This window comes from Plecotus auritus (genome assembly GCF_963455305.1).
Source record: "Plecotus auritus genome assembly, chromosome: 2".
In the NCBI taxonomy this organism is placed as follows: Eukaryota; Metazoa; Chordata; class Mammalia; order Chiroptera; family Vespertilionidae; genus Plecotus; species Plecotus auritus.
In genome coordinates, this window is record NC_137771.1 from 119,587,457 (window position 1) to 119,605,140 (window position 17,684).

At 41.2% G+C, this 17,684-nt stretch overlaps 1 protein-coding gene across 12 annotated transcripts in view; it reads left to right on the forward strand.

Moving 5' to 3' along the window:
• The first annotated feature begins 5,115 nt into the window (after positions 1 to 5,115).
• RNF13 (ring finger protein 13) overlaps positions 5,116 to 17,684 on the forward strand; it is a 178,494-nt gene continuing 165,925 nt past the window's right edge. For 5 of the 12 annotated variants that reach the window (XM_080657505.1, XM_080657511.1, XM_080657512.1 and 2 more), the window contains exon 1: positions 5,142 to 5,276. The gene's annotated coding sequence lies outside the window, so the exon portion shown is untranslated. Of the gene's footprint in view, positions 5,277 to 5,809; positions 6,276 to 17,684 lie in introns of those variants that run through there. The other 7 variants (XM_080657515.1, XM_080657507.1, XM_080657509.1 and 4 more) reach the window with 6 other exon arrangements.

The window sequence follows — 17,684 nt, forward strand, 5'->3', positions numbered from 1 at the left end:
AGGGAAACGAAGGCTGGGGACTGAAAGGAAGCAGGCAGTATGTGCCATCCCAGACCATAGCACCCGGCGGCAGATTCAGGAATTCCTGGGAGCGGCAGGGTTCTGTCGAATTTGGATCCCAGGGTTTTCAGACCCGGCCAAGCCTCTCTATGAAACTTTAAGAGGAGAAGAGAAGGTACCCATCGACTGGGGTCCCGAACAGGAGAAAGCCTTCATCACCATAAAGGCAAAGCTCACTGAGGCCCCGGCACTAGGGCTACCAGATGTGACACAAGACTTTAATCTTTTTGTTCACAAGAACAGCGGGGTAGCCCTAGGAGTTCTAACCCAGGAGTTTGGACCCTGGCAAAGACCAGTAGCCTATCTCTCCAAGCAGATTGACCCAGTTGCCTCCAGGTGGCCCCCGTGCCTCAGGGCCCTTGCAGCCACGGCATTGTTAGTCAAGGAAGCCGATAAGCTTACCTTAGGACAAAACATAAATGTCAAAGTACCTCATTCTGTTGTCACCCTGATGAAAGCAAGGGGGCAGCACTGGCTGACTCATGCTCGAATGACTCAGTATCAAGGGCTGTTATGTGAGAATCTGCGGGTACGATTAGAAGCAATGAGAACACTTAATCATGTCACCTTTCTACCCATCGCTGAGGGGGCCCCTGAGCATGATTTCCTGGAAGTCCTAGAGGAGGTTTATTCCAGCCGGCCAGACCTAAGGGATAGGTCCCTGCAAAACGTGGACTTGGTATTGTTCATAGACGGCAGCAGCTTCTTAGATGAAGGAAAAAGATGAGCCAGATATGCAGTGGTATCAAACTTTGAGACAACTGAAGCACAGACCCTGCCTGAAGGATGGCCAGTGCAGAGGGCAGAACTTTGGGCCCTAGTAAGAGCCCTAGAACTCAGTAAAAATAAGCGTGCCAACATTTACACTGACTCGCGCTATGCCTTTGCTACCCTGCATGTCCATGGGGCCATATATAAGGAAAGGGGGCTCTTGACAGAAGGAGGAAAAGGAATAAAAAATCAGAATGAGATTTTAAAGTTACTAGAAACAGTCTGGGAGCCCAAGGAAATAGCTGTCATCCATTGCAAAGGTCACCAGGAAGGGAAAGACTCAGTATCAGAAGGAAACCAGCATGCTGACGCCACAGCCAAGCTGGCTGCTAAAGAACAAGCAGCACCGGCACGGATCATGTTGGCCCCCAAATTACCTGAACCTCCAAAATACACTCCTCAGGAAGAGAAATGGGCCCAGAAAGAAGGGGGCAAGAGAGCAATGGAAGGCTGGTGGATACTCCCAGATCATAGGGTTTATGTCCCAGAACAGTTAGCCCATAAAGTAGTCCTCCAGCAGCATGAACTCACTCATTTAGGAAAGGCTGCCCTAGAAGCTTTGATAGGCAGGTACTACCTGATTGCCCGTCTACCCTCCTTGTGTGCCTCAGTCTCTCAGCGTTGCCGCCTCTGTGCTCAGAACAATGCTAAACAAGGTCCTGTGGGACCGATAGGAGTTCAGCGCTGTGGGCAAGCTCCTTTTGAGGACTTAGAAGTAGATTTTACAGAAATGGGGCCTAGCAGAGGAAATAAATAACTGCTAGTCTTTGTTTTGCACCTTTTCAGGTTGGGTCGAGGCATATCTCACTTGCACTGAAAAGGCAAGAGAAGTCACTAAGGCATTGCTGAAGGATATAATTCCATGGTATGGAATGCCCCTGACCATAGGGTCCGATAATGGCCCAGCCTTTGTAGCAGAAATAGTACAACAGGTAGCCAAGGCTTTAGGAATTAGATGGAGCCTACATACAGCCTACAGGCCTCAGAGTTCAGGGAAAGTAGAGCGCATGAACCGGACTCTAAAGCAGGCTATGGCTAAGCTATGCCAAGAGACAACCCTACCCTGGACAGATATCTTGCCTTTTGTACTCCTGTGGGTACGCTGTGCCCCAAGGGCCAGGGTAGGTTTCTCTCCCTTTGAAATTCTATATGGTAGACCCCCTCCCTTAATTTTGCCAAAGGGAGACTTGGGGGAAATAGGGAACTTAGAAATCCAGAAACTACAAGGACTTGGAAAAACTGTCTTTGAGGTCCACAGGTGGGTTATTGACCGACTACCCATCTCTCTAGGAACAGCTGTACATCCTTATAAACCTGGAGACCATGTTTGGGTAAAGGATTGGAAAAAGGAGCCCCTCAAGCCTACCTGGAAGGGACCCTATCCAGTCATATTAACCACCCCCACAGCTCTTAAGGTTGCAGGACTAAACACCTGGATCCACCACTCCCGGGTGAAGGTAGCCCACCAGCCGAGTGACATCCAGTCTGAGTGGAAGGTGACCTCTGACCAGAAACACCCCCTGCGGATCACCCTCAAGAAGACAGCAGACATGGCCGAGCAACCTGCTCCAAGGAACTCAGATAACACCCTGCAGAATTCTCCCTAACTGCCGGAAACCAATCATTCTACCACTAATAGAAAGATGTGGCCAGGAAACTGGGAAGGCTGGTCAACAACCTTAATTGTTTTGATCACTCACTGTTTAGTTGAAACATTGTTAGCTGAAGCAGCCTCCACCTCTGTTTGTTTCATGTAAATTTCTGTTATTGGAATTTCCTGCCTAAAGGTTATGGGCATATCCCATAGTCTCAATAAAAGGGATTGCAAGGCCAGAGCAAGGGGTAGTCCTTCCACTAGAGTTGGGTTCCTGTGTGGCACCCACTATTTCCAAATTAATACTTTTCCAAGTCTCTTTTCATTTGTGTGCGGCCTTCTCCAGAACCCGAACCCTGAACTGGAACCCTGAACCACGCGGGACGTGAAAGGGGTTCCCACACCTAACACTAATCTTTCTTTTTTTAAAAAATATATTTTTATTGATTTCAGATAGGAAGGGAGAGGGGGAAAGAGATAGAAACATCAGTGATGAGAGATAATCATTGATCGGCTGCCTCCTGCATGCCCCCTACTGGGGATCGAGCCTGCAACTGGGCATGTGCCCCTGACCAGATTCAAACCCGGGACCCTTCAATCCTGCAGTCCGATGCTCTGTCCACTGAGCCATACTGGCTAGGGCTAATCTTCCTTTCTTATCTCCTCCTAATGTAACATGCTCTAGTATTTCTGGATAATCACTGGTTTTATCTAATAATTCTTATTTTGTCTTTTTATGAGTGCCAGCGGAATCCGAGACTAGTACCAGGAGAACTCATCTGCTCTTGCTGGGACACAGAAGCACCATAAAATTACTCCCCACACAGCAAGGAAACAAAGGCCTTATCATAAATTGTTGGATTGCACCTTCTCATGCCATCCTTTGCTCCTTGCTTAGAAACTCGCTACCCAAATATGCTAGACCGGGTAGTCCACGAGAAAACCCAATCAAGCCAGATTTTTGTTAGCTATACTTACCAGCCTGTGGCATGTTATGACTCTACTACCAAATGCATGTAGTGGTGGTGGTGGGGGAGATTATATTGGACGGAAAAAAATAATAATAGGACCTGTCACAGCCAATGTGCATCTAACTAATGTTGCTCCTATTTGTTTCAGCAGTATGCAGGGCCAACGTCCAACAGGTCACCTCCCAGATGAACTATGCAACTCTACCCCCAAAGCTGAAAACACCACCTACCCTTGGTGCCCCCTTCAGGAACATTCTATGTGTGTGGGACCACTGCTTACCTCTGCCTGCCTGCAAACTGGACTGGAATGCCTTTAAACTTCAGATGGTCCTACAAACCAGAACTCCCTACAAACCCCTCTGAGAGGAAGAAGCGGGATGCTAACCCTTTGGTTATCATCTCTTTCCAGCATGAAGTAGCTAAGAGTGGTCGTCATCCCTGTTCACCATAACATCCCCTGGTCCTTACTCCACAAGGCTAAAAGAAGCTTGTGGGACAAGGCGGGGGGTCGTAATGAGGAGGAACCTGGTCTTGCAAGGCGTGTCAGGCCAATAAAAACTGAACAGTGCACTGCCCTGGGGGGGAGGGGAGATTGAGATTGTTATCTCTAGCCCCACGACAGATCATGGGATATGGCCTGGGGACCCCCAACGCCTGAGGGCCTTCCCGTAAGCCCAAGAAAAAGGGCGGAACCATATCGGCAAGACAAAGGCCCCAGAAGGTTATAAAAAGTTAAGCCCTCTGCGTGTTTCTTCACTCTGATTTAGAAATTATTACCGGAGTCCACTACTGTTAAACGGGGTCCCTCCCTTTCTCTAGGAAGCGTGCTTGGTATTTCTTTGGTCTTCTGCAACAACCTTAGGTAAAAATCCCCTTTTCATCCACACATGTGAAGAATTGGCAACTGATAATCAGTGTGGATGATCCAATCCGGTTAAATTTCAAAGAAGCTTCGTTTGAGACTGGAATGCCCAGGACCAGTAAGGTTTACCTGAACCAAGCAAGGTAGAGGACGAGAATTTTTGATTCATCAAAAGGAGGCAAAGGTTTTAAAAGTCTGATGTAGGCCTTAATCAAATGGTTTGACTGTTGCTGGGACTTTTGCCGAGTCCTGGAGTTGGCCCCTGTCAGGCCCAGAGTGCTAATGTCTGCGCCGCTCCCAGCCAGGCAAGGTCGGGCATGTAGCCCTCCGGGAACTCGCACCTCTAACCACTGCACCGGGACTCTAAGGCGCTGGCCTAGGTCCCTTCAGTCTCCTCTCTCAGCCGGCAGACAGCGTGTAGAGGGGATGAGGCGTCGTCCATGCCGCTTTAGCCGGTCAGGCCAATGGGTGCAGGAAGAGACTTCCCGGTACAGCTCCAGGGACGCCCAGGAGCAGCCGGCCAGCTGGGTGTCGGGCTGCTTCCGCCCAACAGCCACATCAGACCACGGCTGCCCGCCGGCCGCTCGGTCAGGCCCCCTCCAGACCCCAGGGCCTCCACTCCCCGGGGGCACAATCCTCTCGGCCAGCCTGCTCCCTCCCCGGCCAAAAGCAGAATTCTGCCCCACCCTGTCCTCAGGGGAAGACCGATCACGCAGCCAAGAACTCGACTCCACCAACCGGGCATTTCTCAGAGCCAGGCGGAGCAGGCGGAGACACCGCGTGGGTGTGGGAAGGAGCCTTAGTAAGCAGCGCCAGGGCGCAATGGCTTACTTCCGCCTTCGGGTGCAGGCCAATGAGGAGCGCGGGGCGGGACTTCCGCCTTGCCGCCGTGCAGTCGTCTCCGCTGCCACTCCGGGATCTGGGGTTGGTGAGGATACTCAGTCATGGAATCAGGTTAGGACTTCTCCCGCAGAGACGCGGCCTGCGAGCCTATTTGTGTTGTGGGGCCAGCTTCCAGGTAAGAACCCCCGCGCCTCGGAGCGGCCGGGCGCCGGGCCTGAGCCGAGAGCACACCCCCTCGCCTGACTTGGAGCTGCGAGGTCTTTGCTGCTCCTCCCCAGGCTGGGCGCTGAGGAAAATAGGCTTTTCGTAAAAGGTTAAGAAGATAAAAAGCTCTGCCTTGGGAAGGCCGAGACTCCCCCACCCCACACCCCACCTCCCTGTCGTGAATTTGTTTGTATATGAAGTTGCTGGTTTATTCGTTTGGCTCCTTACAATCCCCTACCGAGGTGGCAGGAGCTTGGGAAGATGTTTGGAAGGCTTCTCTTGCCTCAAAATCCCCAGGCTAAGCGCTAGACTTTAGTTGCGGGGACTCTTTAATCTTTGGAAAAAAGAGGCTGTCACCTCCTTTCTTCCCAACCTTTTCCCTCCTCCTTTTTCACTCCCTCCAACCCCCGCCCAATGGGAGCTCAGATTGTAGGTGGGACGTGACTCTGCTGGAGACCGATTCCACGTCCCTGCCTCTTAGAGTCAGCTGCTCTGCCCCAAAGCTTATTGCGTGACCGGCAAGAACTTGCGGGAGAGGGAGTAGCCCCACACCGAGGCCAAGCGACCCCAGAATCACTCAGGCCACCAGGTAACTTTGGTGGCAGCCACTGAGTGTTCTGTCAGCTTGTGGTAAACTCCTCAATTTTGGTCTAATTTGGCAATAGCAAATTTCCAAAACTATCGTTTTGTCCTCAGTTTCAGCACCGTGGGCAGCCACTCAAGTCCTCCTGTGTCCCCAGACCTGACCGACTGTTATTTGTCAGCAGGAACAGTGAAAACGAAGACATTTCTTTCAACAATGATCTGTTGTTTTCCAAGGAGAACATCTGCAGTTTTGATACAATATAAGTCAGATTGGGTGTGCCACCAAAAGAGTTTAATATATTAACGGATTTTGGAATCAATTTCGTGCATTGGCATTAACATTAGAGAGAGGGAGTAATATCAGAGGATATCCTATGGAGTAAGAGTAGGTATTTATTTCATGAAGCTTTTGTTGGTTTTTAAATATGTGTATATGAAGATGTTAATGTTCTTATTCATTAATTGAAATAATGAATTAATTGAAATAAATTGTCACATAGTTAAGCCTCAATGTTTTTTTTAAATAATTGGGTAGAGCCCAGTATTTTTTGTGTCAGAAATGACAATGTTTTATTAATGTATTTTTTACTTCTGCTTTTATTTGAAGCCAACCAGCTGATGTCTCCATGTGTAATAGTAAATCATGTGGACAGAATCTTGGTTTGTGAAGTTTCAGTACTTGAAGTGTTTGGAGTAAATTCTCATCGATCCTTGTTTAAAGCTCATTTCTCTCAAGCATTTTGTTACTAGCATTCAGTACCCTTCCTTTGATAGTTTTCTGCATCAGAGTAACATAGATGTAGTAGAAGTTTTTCAGGTACTAATTTTAGCAAAGTAAGGGTAGGACTAAGGGTATGATAGATTTATGTCTTGGAGTTACATTGGATAGGAAGGCATTTTATGTTTTATAGTTATTGCCATAGAAAAATGAAATGAAATGGCTTGGTCAAATTTCATGGCATGTTTACTTTATATTGGTATGATCTAAAAACAGTTGGTGTTTAAGTAAAAAGTATGATTTTGGACATTTTAAAATCTGGGAATTAATGTTTAGCAGAAGGCAAGATGAGTTTAAATCAAAATAGTTTTTTGAAACATTTGACATGGCATTGCATATGGTAGTTTCACAGGCAAAAAGGGAAGAAAGTTGGTAAGCATTGTTAGTTTTCTTAAAAGAGGAAACAGTGAATTTCTTTTAATACAGCATGGAGGTTAATCATTGTTTAAAAATTAATGTATTCTGCAAATATTTATTGAGCATATATAAAAATACAGTATTAAGCTTTCACATTATGCAAAAGTTCATTTGGAAACAGAACATATAATTGATTTAGTCAGAGTTTACATATCATAGCATATAAATAGCAAAAACAATAATAGCTAACTATGGGCCAAATACAATTTGATTGTTTACTATGGGCCAATTCTAAGCACTTTATATTATCTCATGTAATTCTCACTGCTATCAATGTGGTAGATAGTACTATTACCCCCTTTTTATATGGGGAACAAAGGCATCACAAATACGTAATTTGCTGAGTTCACACAGGTTGTTACTGGAGTTACTAGAATTTGCATGTAGGCATTCTGACAGTAAAGCCTTCCAACTTGTATTGTTTTATTAAAAAATACAGAACAGTATGGGGTTATTTTGGATTATTTCCTTGCTGGTTTGGATGACTACGTAAGCTCTTTTGGCCCTCAGTTTCGTCAACTTTTCCTTAAAAAAATGTAGTAAGCCGTTAAGTTTTTGTGGGGACTAGGATAATTTGTAAAGCAGTGGACAGAATATGTGTTCAATGAATGCTATGCCTCAGCCATTTTTCTTTCTTTGAGGATGTGAACATTCAAAATATTGTTAGCAGTTGGAGGAGGATGGGAGACAATAGCTAGTTCCACATAAGGACACTGAACCATCAAAAGTACTGAGGTAGGAAAGCAGAGAACATTTGCCAAAGTTGTGTAAGGAACAGGCTGGTAAGGATACCTATTTACAGATTATGTAGATCCTTAATGCCAGGGTAAGGATTTTGTACATGATTCTTAGTTGAAAAGAATCCCTTTTTATGGATATTAACCTTTTTTTTCCAGCCACCTTTCTAAATGTGATTTAGGTTCTGCTCATCAGATGCTCTCACACTATACACTAATTTGGATCTGGATTAGGTGAGGGGAGGGACTGGGCACAGGATAGCCCTTTTGCTGGAACAAACTGCAGCAGAGGCAGCATAGATATAGAGCTAGCAGGTGTAGCAAGTGCTTTCTGATTCTGCGCCTTCTACATTATGGCAAAGACAATAGCTTTCTTGAGAGCTCACTTCTTCAGTGCAGTTTGGGGAATTAGTTCCTGGAAGCTCAGCCTGGGTCCATTTCTTCTACTTTCCCAAAGACTCTTTCCTTGGGGGGTGGGGTGGGGGGAGAAGACACCATTTTAAACAGGTGATAATAATAAAAGTACTATACCAGATTGTACTTAATTTTGTAGAGCACTTGAAGGAACAATGTCATTCTTACTCATGTGTGTCTCCCCATTTCCCTTCCCAATGGAATGATTTAGATGTATTTAATAATTAGCAAATGTAGGTACTAACTAATGGGGAGCAAGAGGGTGTGTTAAGGTGGAGGCCAGATCTTAAAGATAAAGAAATCAGTTAAATGTAGCAAGTATTAAGGACCTATATTCTCTCACTAGATTGGAGGTAGGGAAAAAGAAAAGGGTGCTATGAATTGCATTGCCTGGCTTATCTTTGAGGTTGAAATGGAAGTACAGTTATATTGTAGCTGAAAACATAAACATTAAGGGTGACTTTGCATAAATAACTTGACCTTTGTTCATTTCCTCATTTATAAAATGAGGTAGTTGAAATTTTCTAGTTAAAAAAATCTTCTTTTAGATTGGTGCAGCCACTGTGGAGGACAGTATGGGGTTTCCTCAAAAAACTAAAAATGGAACTCCCATTTGACCCAGTAATTCCACTCCTAGGAATATATCCCAAGAAACTAGAAACACCAATCAGAAAGGATATATGCACCCCTATGTTCATAGCAGCACAATTTACAATAGCTAAGATTTGGAAACAGCCTAAGTGCCTGCCCATTAGCAGATGAGTGGATTAGAAAACCGTGGTACATCTACACAATGGAATACTACACTGCTGTAAAAAAGAAGGAACACCTACCATTTGCAACAGCATGGATGGATCTGGAGAGCATTATTTTAAGCGAAATAAGTCAGTCAGAGAAAGAAGCATTGATCAGATGGTCAAACCTCAGAGGGAAGGTAGGGGAGGGTGAGGGTGAGGGGGAGAGGTCAACCAAAGGACTTGTATGCATACATATAAGCCTAACCAATGGACACAGACACTATGGGAGTGAGGGCACGATCGGGGGTAGGAGTGGGGTTGGGGGGAGGGGGAGGGCAATGGGGGGATAAGGACACATGTAATACCTTAATAAAGAAAAAAAATCACATTAAAAATCTGCTTTTAAGATTTCTTACAGTCTTACAGTCTCTATTGCAGAAATGTTTCACTTTATAATGTAGATAAAATAGAGCTGATCATGAGCTTTCATTGAATAATAATAGGAACTAAATTTATACTCTTTTTAACAAACCAGATGTTTAAAAAAAAGATGCCTACAAAATTAATGCTGTCTATTTCATGTTATTTACTAGTAAGACCACATTGTAATTTCAAAAACAAATTATAGCCTAATATGTAGTTTTCCCTTTAGCATTATGTAAAAAAAAGCAATAATATTTTATATACTAATAATGGATCTTTTTAAAAAATTTATCTTTATTGTTAAAAGTATTACAGATGTTCCCCCTTTTTTCTTTTCCCATTGACTCCCTCCACCCCACACCCACCCCTCCCAATCCTCAAGCCTTCAGCACACTATTGTCTGTGTCCATGGGCTACGTATATAAGTTCCCTGGTTAATCTCCCCCTCCCTCCCCTCCCACTTGCCTCTGATATTGGTCAGCCCATTCCATGATTCTGTCTCTGGACCCATATTTTCATACTTTAATTTTACAGCAACGTTTGATTATTTTGTTAGATGCTGAGTATATACTAGATTGAAAGGGTTTGGTTTCTAACTTCAAGGAGTTTAAGGAATAATGGAAGTGATGAACAATTAAATTAGTTTAAATTGGCCCAATGGCTGGGAAGAGAAAAAGTTCATATGGTCAGAGAAGAAAGAAGGAATAGCAAGCGATAAAGCTAGCATCATAGGCAGAGCCAGTTTATGAAGAACTTTCTGTGCTAAATCACTATTTAGCTTTGAGCTTTATTCTGAAAGTTATTTTATCTGTTAAGAAATTTTATGCAGAGAGTAACATGATCAGGCATTTTTATATCTACCTTTATATTTCTCTTAAGGAAAGGGACCATGAGGAAGATAGTTATGTTATTTCTAGTAATTTCAACATTGTAGTCCTACTTGAGGAAATCAGTCTTTTAATTGTGAAATAAAGTTTGAGGAACAATCTCAATTTTGTGATTTTTAGAGTATGAGTAACCTTGAAAAATTTAGACATTAAAACATTGCAGCCCAGTCAGTGTGGCTCAGTGGTTGAGTGTTGGTCCATGAACCAGGAAGTCATGGTTTGATTCCCGGTCAGGGTACATACCCGGGTTGTGGGCATGGTCACCAGTGGGGGGCATGCAGAAGTCAGTCAATGATTCTCTTTCATCATTGATGTTTCTATCTCTCACTCCCTGTCCCTTCCTCTCTGAAATCAATAAAAATATATTAAAAAACAACCCCCCCAAAACAAAACAAAACAAAACAAAACAAAACAAAAAAACCCATTTCATTGTTGTTGGTTGGAGTGTCATCCAGTACTCCAGAAAGGTTGCAGGTTTGATCCCGAGTCAGGGTGCATACAATAGGCAACTGATTGATGTTCTCTCACATTGCTTTTTCTCTCTCTGTGTGTCCTTCCTCTCTAAAATCCATAAACATATCCTTGGATGAGGATTAAAAAAAATCAAGAAAAACCCACAAACATTTCAATGTTCATAGCCATAAATTGAAAAGACAGCTGAAATTTGGGGATATTTTGCTCATTGAAATAAGAGACCTGCTCTGGTCAACTATAAGAATTTGATTTATAATCATTTCTAAGGTGCTAGAAATTTGTTGAATTTTAATTGATTCAATGTGACTCTGGTTCAGGCTCAATTTTTAATGATCTTGCTATCCAGTCACACTTTATAGAGGGAATGAATTTGCAGGGGGAAATAACCACACTTGGTGATTGGTGAATATTTCTAAATCAGGCCATGAAAGAGAATAGGAGTTGAATTTCTATTTTGCTTAGTTATAATATTCAAATGTTGAAGAGTGCTTTATTTGCCTAGTTAACGGTACTTGTAATTTATATGTTTGACCTTCAAAATGGAAGAACTGTGATTGTGATTTATACATTTGTCAACATGTATCATAAAAATTAATTGCTTTAAAATTTTTATGAGGTGAAATGAATGTAATATAAAATTAATGATTTTAAAGTTAGCATTTAAGTGGCATTTAGTTCATTCACAGTGTTGTGCAATCACTATTTCTATTTAGTTCCAAAACATTTTTATTACTCCAAAATAAACCCTATACCCATTAAGCAGTTACTCCCCATTTCCTGCTGCCCCCAGTCCCGGTAACCACCAGTTTGCTTTCTAGTTCTATGAATTTCATGGACATCTCATATTGATTCTGGAAATCTCATATAAATGGAGCTATATAATATATGACCTTTTGTATTTGCTCCTTCCACTAGCATATTCTTTTTTTTAAAAAATATATTTTATTGATTTTTTACAGAGAGGAAGGGAGAGGGATAGAGAGTTAGAAACATCGATGAGAGAGAAACATCGATCAGCTGCCTCCTGCACACCCCCTAGCATATTCTTTTTGAGGGTCTTCCATTTGCTGCAAGCCACATTGTATATATCAGTACTTCTTTGCTTTTTACAGCTAAGTCATTATTGTTGTATAGTATATACTACACTTTATCCACTTATCTATTGATGGACATTTGAATTCTTTCTACCCTTTGAACATTGTCAATATTGTTGCTATGAACATTCATGTATAAGAATTCATCTGAATGCCTATTTTTATTTCTTTTGGGTATATACCAGGCGTGCAATTGCTTGATCATATGGTAATCCTCTGTTTAGCTTTTTAAAAAAAATTAAATTTTTTTTTTTTTTTAAATATATTTTTTATTGATATTTTACAGAGAGGAAGGGAGAGGGATAGAGAACTAGAAACATCGATGAGAGAGAAACATCGATCAGCTGCCTCCTGCACACCCCCCACTGGGGATGTGCCCGCAACCAAGGTACATGCCCTTGACCGGAATCGAACCTGGGACCCTTCAGTCCGCAGGCCGACGCTCTATCCACTGAGCCAAACCGGTTTTGGCAAAAAAAAAAAAATTAAATTTTTTATTGTTTAAAGTATTACATGAGTCTCCCTTTTCCCCCATTGACCTCTCCCTGGCCACCCCCACCCCCTAGCACATACCCCCTACTGTCTGTGTCCATTTGTTATGATCATATGCATGCATACGGGTCCTTTGGTTGATCTCTTACTCCCTCAACCCCCCCCCCCCCCCCCCGCCTCCCCTCATAGGTTCAACAGTCTGTTCGATGCTTCTGTGTCTCTGGTTCTATTTTTGTTCATCCAGTACTAGTATATGTTGTTCATTATATTCCACAAATGAGTGAGATCATGTGATATTTATCTTTCTCTGACTGGCTTATTTTACTTAGCATAATGTTCTCCAGTTCCATCCATGCTGTTGCAAATGGTAAGAATTCCTTTTTTACAGCAGCATAGTATTCCATTGTGTAGATGTACCACAGTTTTCTAATCCACTCGTCTGCTGATGGGCACCTAGGCTGTTTCCAAATCTTAGCTATTGTAAATTGTGCTGCTATGAACACAGGGGTGCATATATCCTTTCTGATTGGTGTTTCTCGTTTCTTGGGATATATTCCTAGAAGTGGGATCACTGGATCAAATGGAAGTTCCATTTTTAATTTTTTGAGGAAACGCCATACTGTTCTCCACAGGGGCTGCACCAGTCTGCATTCCCACCAGCAGTACATAAGGGTTCCTTTTTCTCCACATCTTCACCAGCACTTGTTGTTCGTTGATTTGTTGATGATAGCCATTCTGACAGGTGTGAGATGATATCTCATTATTGTTTTGATTTGCATCTCTCGGATAATTAGTGACTTTGAGCATGTTTTCATATGTCTCTCTGCCTTCATTATGTCAAGTTTTGAAAGGTGTCTGTTTAAGTCTTTTGCCCATTTTTTGATTGGATTGTTTATCTTCCTTTTGTTAAGGTGTATGAGTTCCCAGTAAATTTTAGAGATTAAACCCTTATCTGACATAGCATTGGCAAATATATTCTCCCATGCAGTGGGCTTTCTTGTTGTTTTGCTGATGGCTGCTTTTACTGTGCAGAAGCTTTTTATTTTGATATAGTCTCATTTGCATATTTTTTCCTTAGTTTCCATAGTCCTGGGAGCTACATTGATGAAAATATTGCTACGACAAATGCCTGCTATTTTGCTGCCTATAGCTTCTTTTAAGATTTTTATGGCTTCCCGTCTTACGTTTAAGACCTTTATCCATTTTGAGTTTATTTTTGTGTATGTTGTAAGTTGGTGGTCTAGTTTCATTTTTTTGCATGTATTTGTCCAATTTTCCCAACTATTAATTGAGCATAATGGCTTGGGTCAATTTCTGGGTTCTCTGTTCTGTTCCACTGTTCTATATGTCTGTTCTTGTGCCAGTATCAGGCAGTTTTGAGAATAATGGCTTTGTAGTATAGCTTGATATCTGGTAGTGTGATCCCTCCAACATTGTTCTTCTTTTTCAAGATTGCTGCAGCTATTCGGGGACTTTTTTTTATTCCAGATGAATTTTTGGACAATTTGTTCTAGGTCTTTGAAGTATGCCGTTGGTATTTTAATGGAAATTGCATTGAATTTATAGATTGCTTTGGGTAGTATGGACATTTTAATGATGTTGATTCTCCAATCCATGAATATGGTATATTCTTACATTTGTTCATGTCTTCTTCTATCATTTTTTTCAGTGTTCTGAAATTTTCTGAGTCCAGGTCCTTTATCTCCTTGGTTAAGTTTATTCCTAGGTATCTTAATTTTTTTGTTGCAATGGTAAATGGTATTGCTTTTTAAATTTCTCTTTCTCTGAGTTCATTATTGGTGTATCGAAAAGCCATAGACTTCTGGGTGTTAATTTTATATCCTGCTACATTGCTAAATTCATTTATTAAGTCTAGTAGTTATTTGATGGAGTCTTTGGGGTTTTCTATGTACGATATCATGTCATCTGTGAATAAGGACAGTTTAACTTCTTTTCCAATTTGGATGCCTTTTATTTCTTCTTCTTGTCTGACCGCAATGGCTAGTACTTCCAGTACTATGTCGAACAGGAGTGGTGAGAGTGGGCATCCCTGTCTTGTTTCTGTTCTTAGTGGAAATGGTTTTGGTTTTTGCCCAGTGAGTATGATGTGGGTGTGGGTTTGTCATATATGGCTTTTATTATGTTGAGGTATGATCCTTCTATTCCCACGTTGCTGAGGGCTTTTATCAAGAAAGGGTGTTGGGTTTTGTCAAATGCTTTTTCTGTGCCAATGGATATGATTATATAGTTTTAATCTCTCAGTTTGTTTATGTGGTGTATCACATTATTGATTCATGGATATTGTACCATCCTTGCATCCCCACAATAAATCCCACTTGGTCATGGTGTATGATCTTTCTTAATGTAATGCTCGATTCGATTTGCTAGAATTTTGTTAAGGATTTTGCCATATATGTTCATGAGGGATATTGGCCTGTAATTCTCTTTCTTTGTATTGTCTTTATTTGGTTTTGGGATTAGGGTAATGCTGGTTTCATGGAAAGAGCTTGGAATTGCTCCTTCCTCTTCAATTTTTTGGACTAGTCTGAGGAGGATAGGTTTTATTTCTTCTTTGAATGTTTGATAAAACTCCCCTGTGAAGCCCTCTGGTACAGGGCTTTTGTTTGTTGGAAGATTTTTTGATTACTGCTTCAATTTCCTCCATAGTTACTGGCCTATTCACGTTTTTTGATTCCTCCTGGTTGAGTTTTGGAAGGTTGTATTTTTTTAGGAATATGTCCATTTCTTCTAGGTCAGTGGTCAGCAAACTCATTAGTCAACAGAGCCAAATATCAACAGTACAACGATTGAAATTTCTTTTGAGAGTCAAATTTTTTAAACTTAAACTTCTTCTAACGCCACTTCTTCAAAATAGACTCGCCCAGGCTGTGGTATTTTGTGGAAAAGCCACACTCAAGGGGCCAAAGAGCCGCATGTGGCTCGCGAGCCGCAGTTTGCCAACCACAGTTCTAGGTTGACCAGTTTGTTGGAGTAGAGTTGCTCATAGTATTTTTTTTACAATTCTTCATATTTCTGTGGAGTCTGTTGTTATTTCACCTCTTTCGTTTCTGATTTTGTTTATTTGGGCCCTCTCTCTTTGCTTCTTGGTGAGCCTGCCTAGAGGTTCATCAATCTTGTTTATCCTTTCAAAGAACCAGCTCTTGGTTTCATTGATCTTTTTATTATTTTTTTGGTCTCTTTGTCATTTATTTCCACTCTAATCTTTATTTCCTTCCTTCTGCTCACTCTGGGCTTTTCTTGTTGCTCTCTTTCTTATTCTTCAAGTTGTAGTGGATGCCTTTTATTTCTTCTTCTTGTCTGATTGCTGTGGATAGCACTTCCAGTACTACGTGAAACAGGAGTGGTGAAAGTGGGCATCCTTGTCTTGTTCCTGTTCTTAGGGAAAATGGTTTTAGTTTTTGCCCATTGAGTATTATGTTTGCTATAGTTTTGTCATATAAGTCTTTTATTATGTTGAGGTATGATCCCTCTATTCCCACTTTGCTGAGAGTTTTTATGAAGAAAGGGTGTTGTATTTTGTCAAATGCTTTTTCTGAATCAATTGATACGATTATGTGATTTTTGTCTCTCAATTTTTCATGTGTTGTATCATGTTTATTGATTTGCGGATATTGTACCAGCCTTGCATCCCCGGAATAAATCCCACTTGGTCATGGTGTATGATTTTTCTATTATAATGCTGCATTAGATTTGCTAGAATTTTTTTGAGGATTTTAGCATTTATGTTCGTCAAGGATATTGGCCTGTAGTTCTCTTTTTTTGTGGTGTCTTTATCTGGTTTTGGGATTAGGGTAATGCTGGTTTCATGGAAAGAGCTTGGAAGTGTGCCTTCCTCTTGAATTTTTTGCAATAATCTTAGGAGGATAGGTTTTATTTCTTCTTTTAATGCTTGCTAGAACTCCCCTGTTAAGCTGTCCGGACCAGGGGTTTTGTTTTCTGGAAGATTTTTGATTACTGCTTCAATTTCTTCAGTAGTTATTGTCATATTCAGGGTTTTTGATTCTTCCTGATTGAGTTTTGGAAGCTTGTATTTTTCTATGAATATGTCCATTTCGTCGAGTTTGTCCAGGTTGTTGGAGTAGATTTGTTCCTAGTATTTTTTTTTTTTTTTTTACAATCCTTTGTATATCTGTTGAGTTGGTTGTTAGTTCACCTCTTTCATTTCTGATTTTGTTTATTTGCGTCCTCTCTTTTTGTTTCTTGGTGAGCTTGGCTATAGGTTCATCAATCTTGTTTATCCTTTTAAAGAACCAGCTCTTTGTTTCATTGATCTTTTGTATTGCCTTTTTTGTGTCTATGTCATTTTTTTTCTGCGCTGATCTTTATTATTTTCATCCTTCTGCTTACTCTGGGCTTTTCTTGTTACTCTCTTTCTAATTCTTTAGGTTGCAGGTTTAGATTATTTATTACCTTTTTTTCTTGTTTTTTTTTTTTTTTTTTTTTTGAGGTAGGCCTGTAGAGCTATGAACTTCCCTCTCAGGACTGCTTTCACTGTGTCCCATAGATTTTGGATTGTTCCGTTTTCATTGTCCTTTGTTTCCAGGATACTTTTTATTTCTTCTTTGATCTCTTTGGTAACCCAATCATTGTATAATAGCATGTTATTTAGCCTCCAAGTGTTTGAATTTTTTTCAATGTTTTTATTGTAGTTGATTTCTAAATTTATGCCATTGTGATCTGTGAAGATGCTTGATATAACTTCTGTCTTCTTGAATTTGAAGAGATTTTGTCTGTGTCCCAATATGTGGTTTCTCTTTGAAAATGTTCTGTGTGCACTTGAGAAGAATGTATATTCTCTAGCTTTGTGGTGAAATGTCCTGAAGATGTCAGTTAAGAACATCTGATCGAGTAAATTACTTAGGAATTTCTTGTTTCTTTGCTGATTTTTTATTTAGAGGATTTATCCAGTGGTGTAATGGGGTATTAAAATCCCCTACTATAATTGTATTGCTGTTGATCTCTCCCTTGGTATCTTCCAGAAGTATTTTTATGTATTTGGGTGCTCCTGTATTGGTTGCATATTTGTTTCCCAGAGTTATATCTTCTTGTTGAATTGTTCCCTTTAGTATTATGAAATGGCTCTCCTTATTTCTTGTTATGGCCTTCACTTTGAAGTTTATTTTGTCAGATATAAGTATTGCTACCCCAGTTTTTTTGTCATTTCCATTTTCCTGAAAAAATTTTCCATCCCTTCACTATCAGTCTATGTGAGTCCTTTGTTTTGAGGTAGGTCTCTTGTAGACAGCAAATATATGGGTCATGTTTTCATATCCATTCAGCTATTCTATGTCTTTTTATTGGAGCATTTAATCCTTTTACG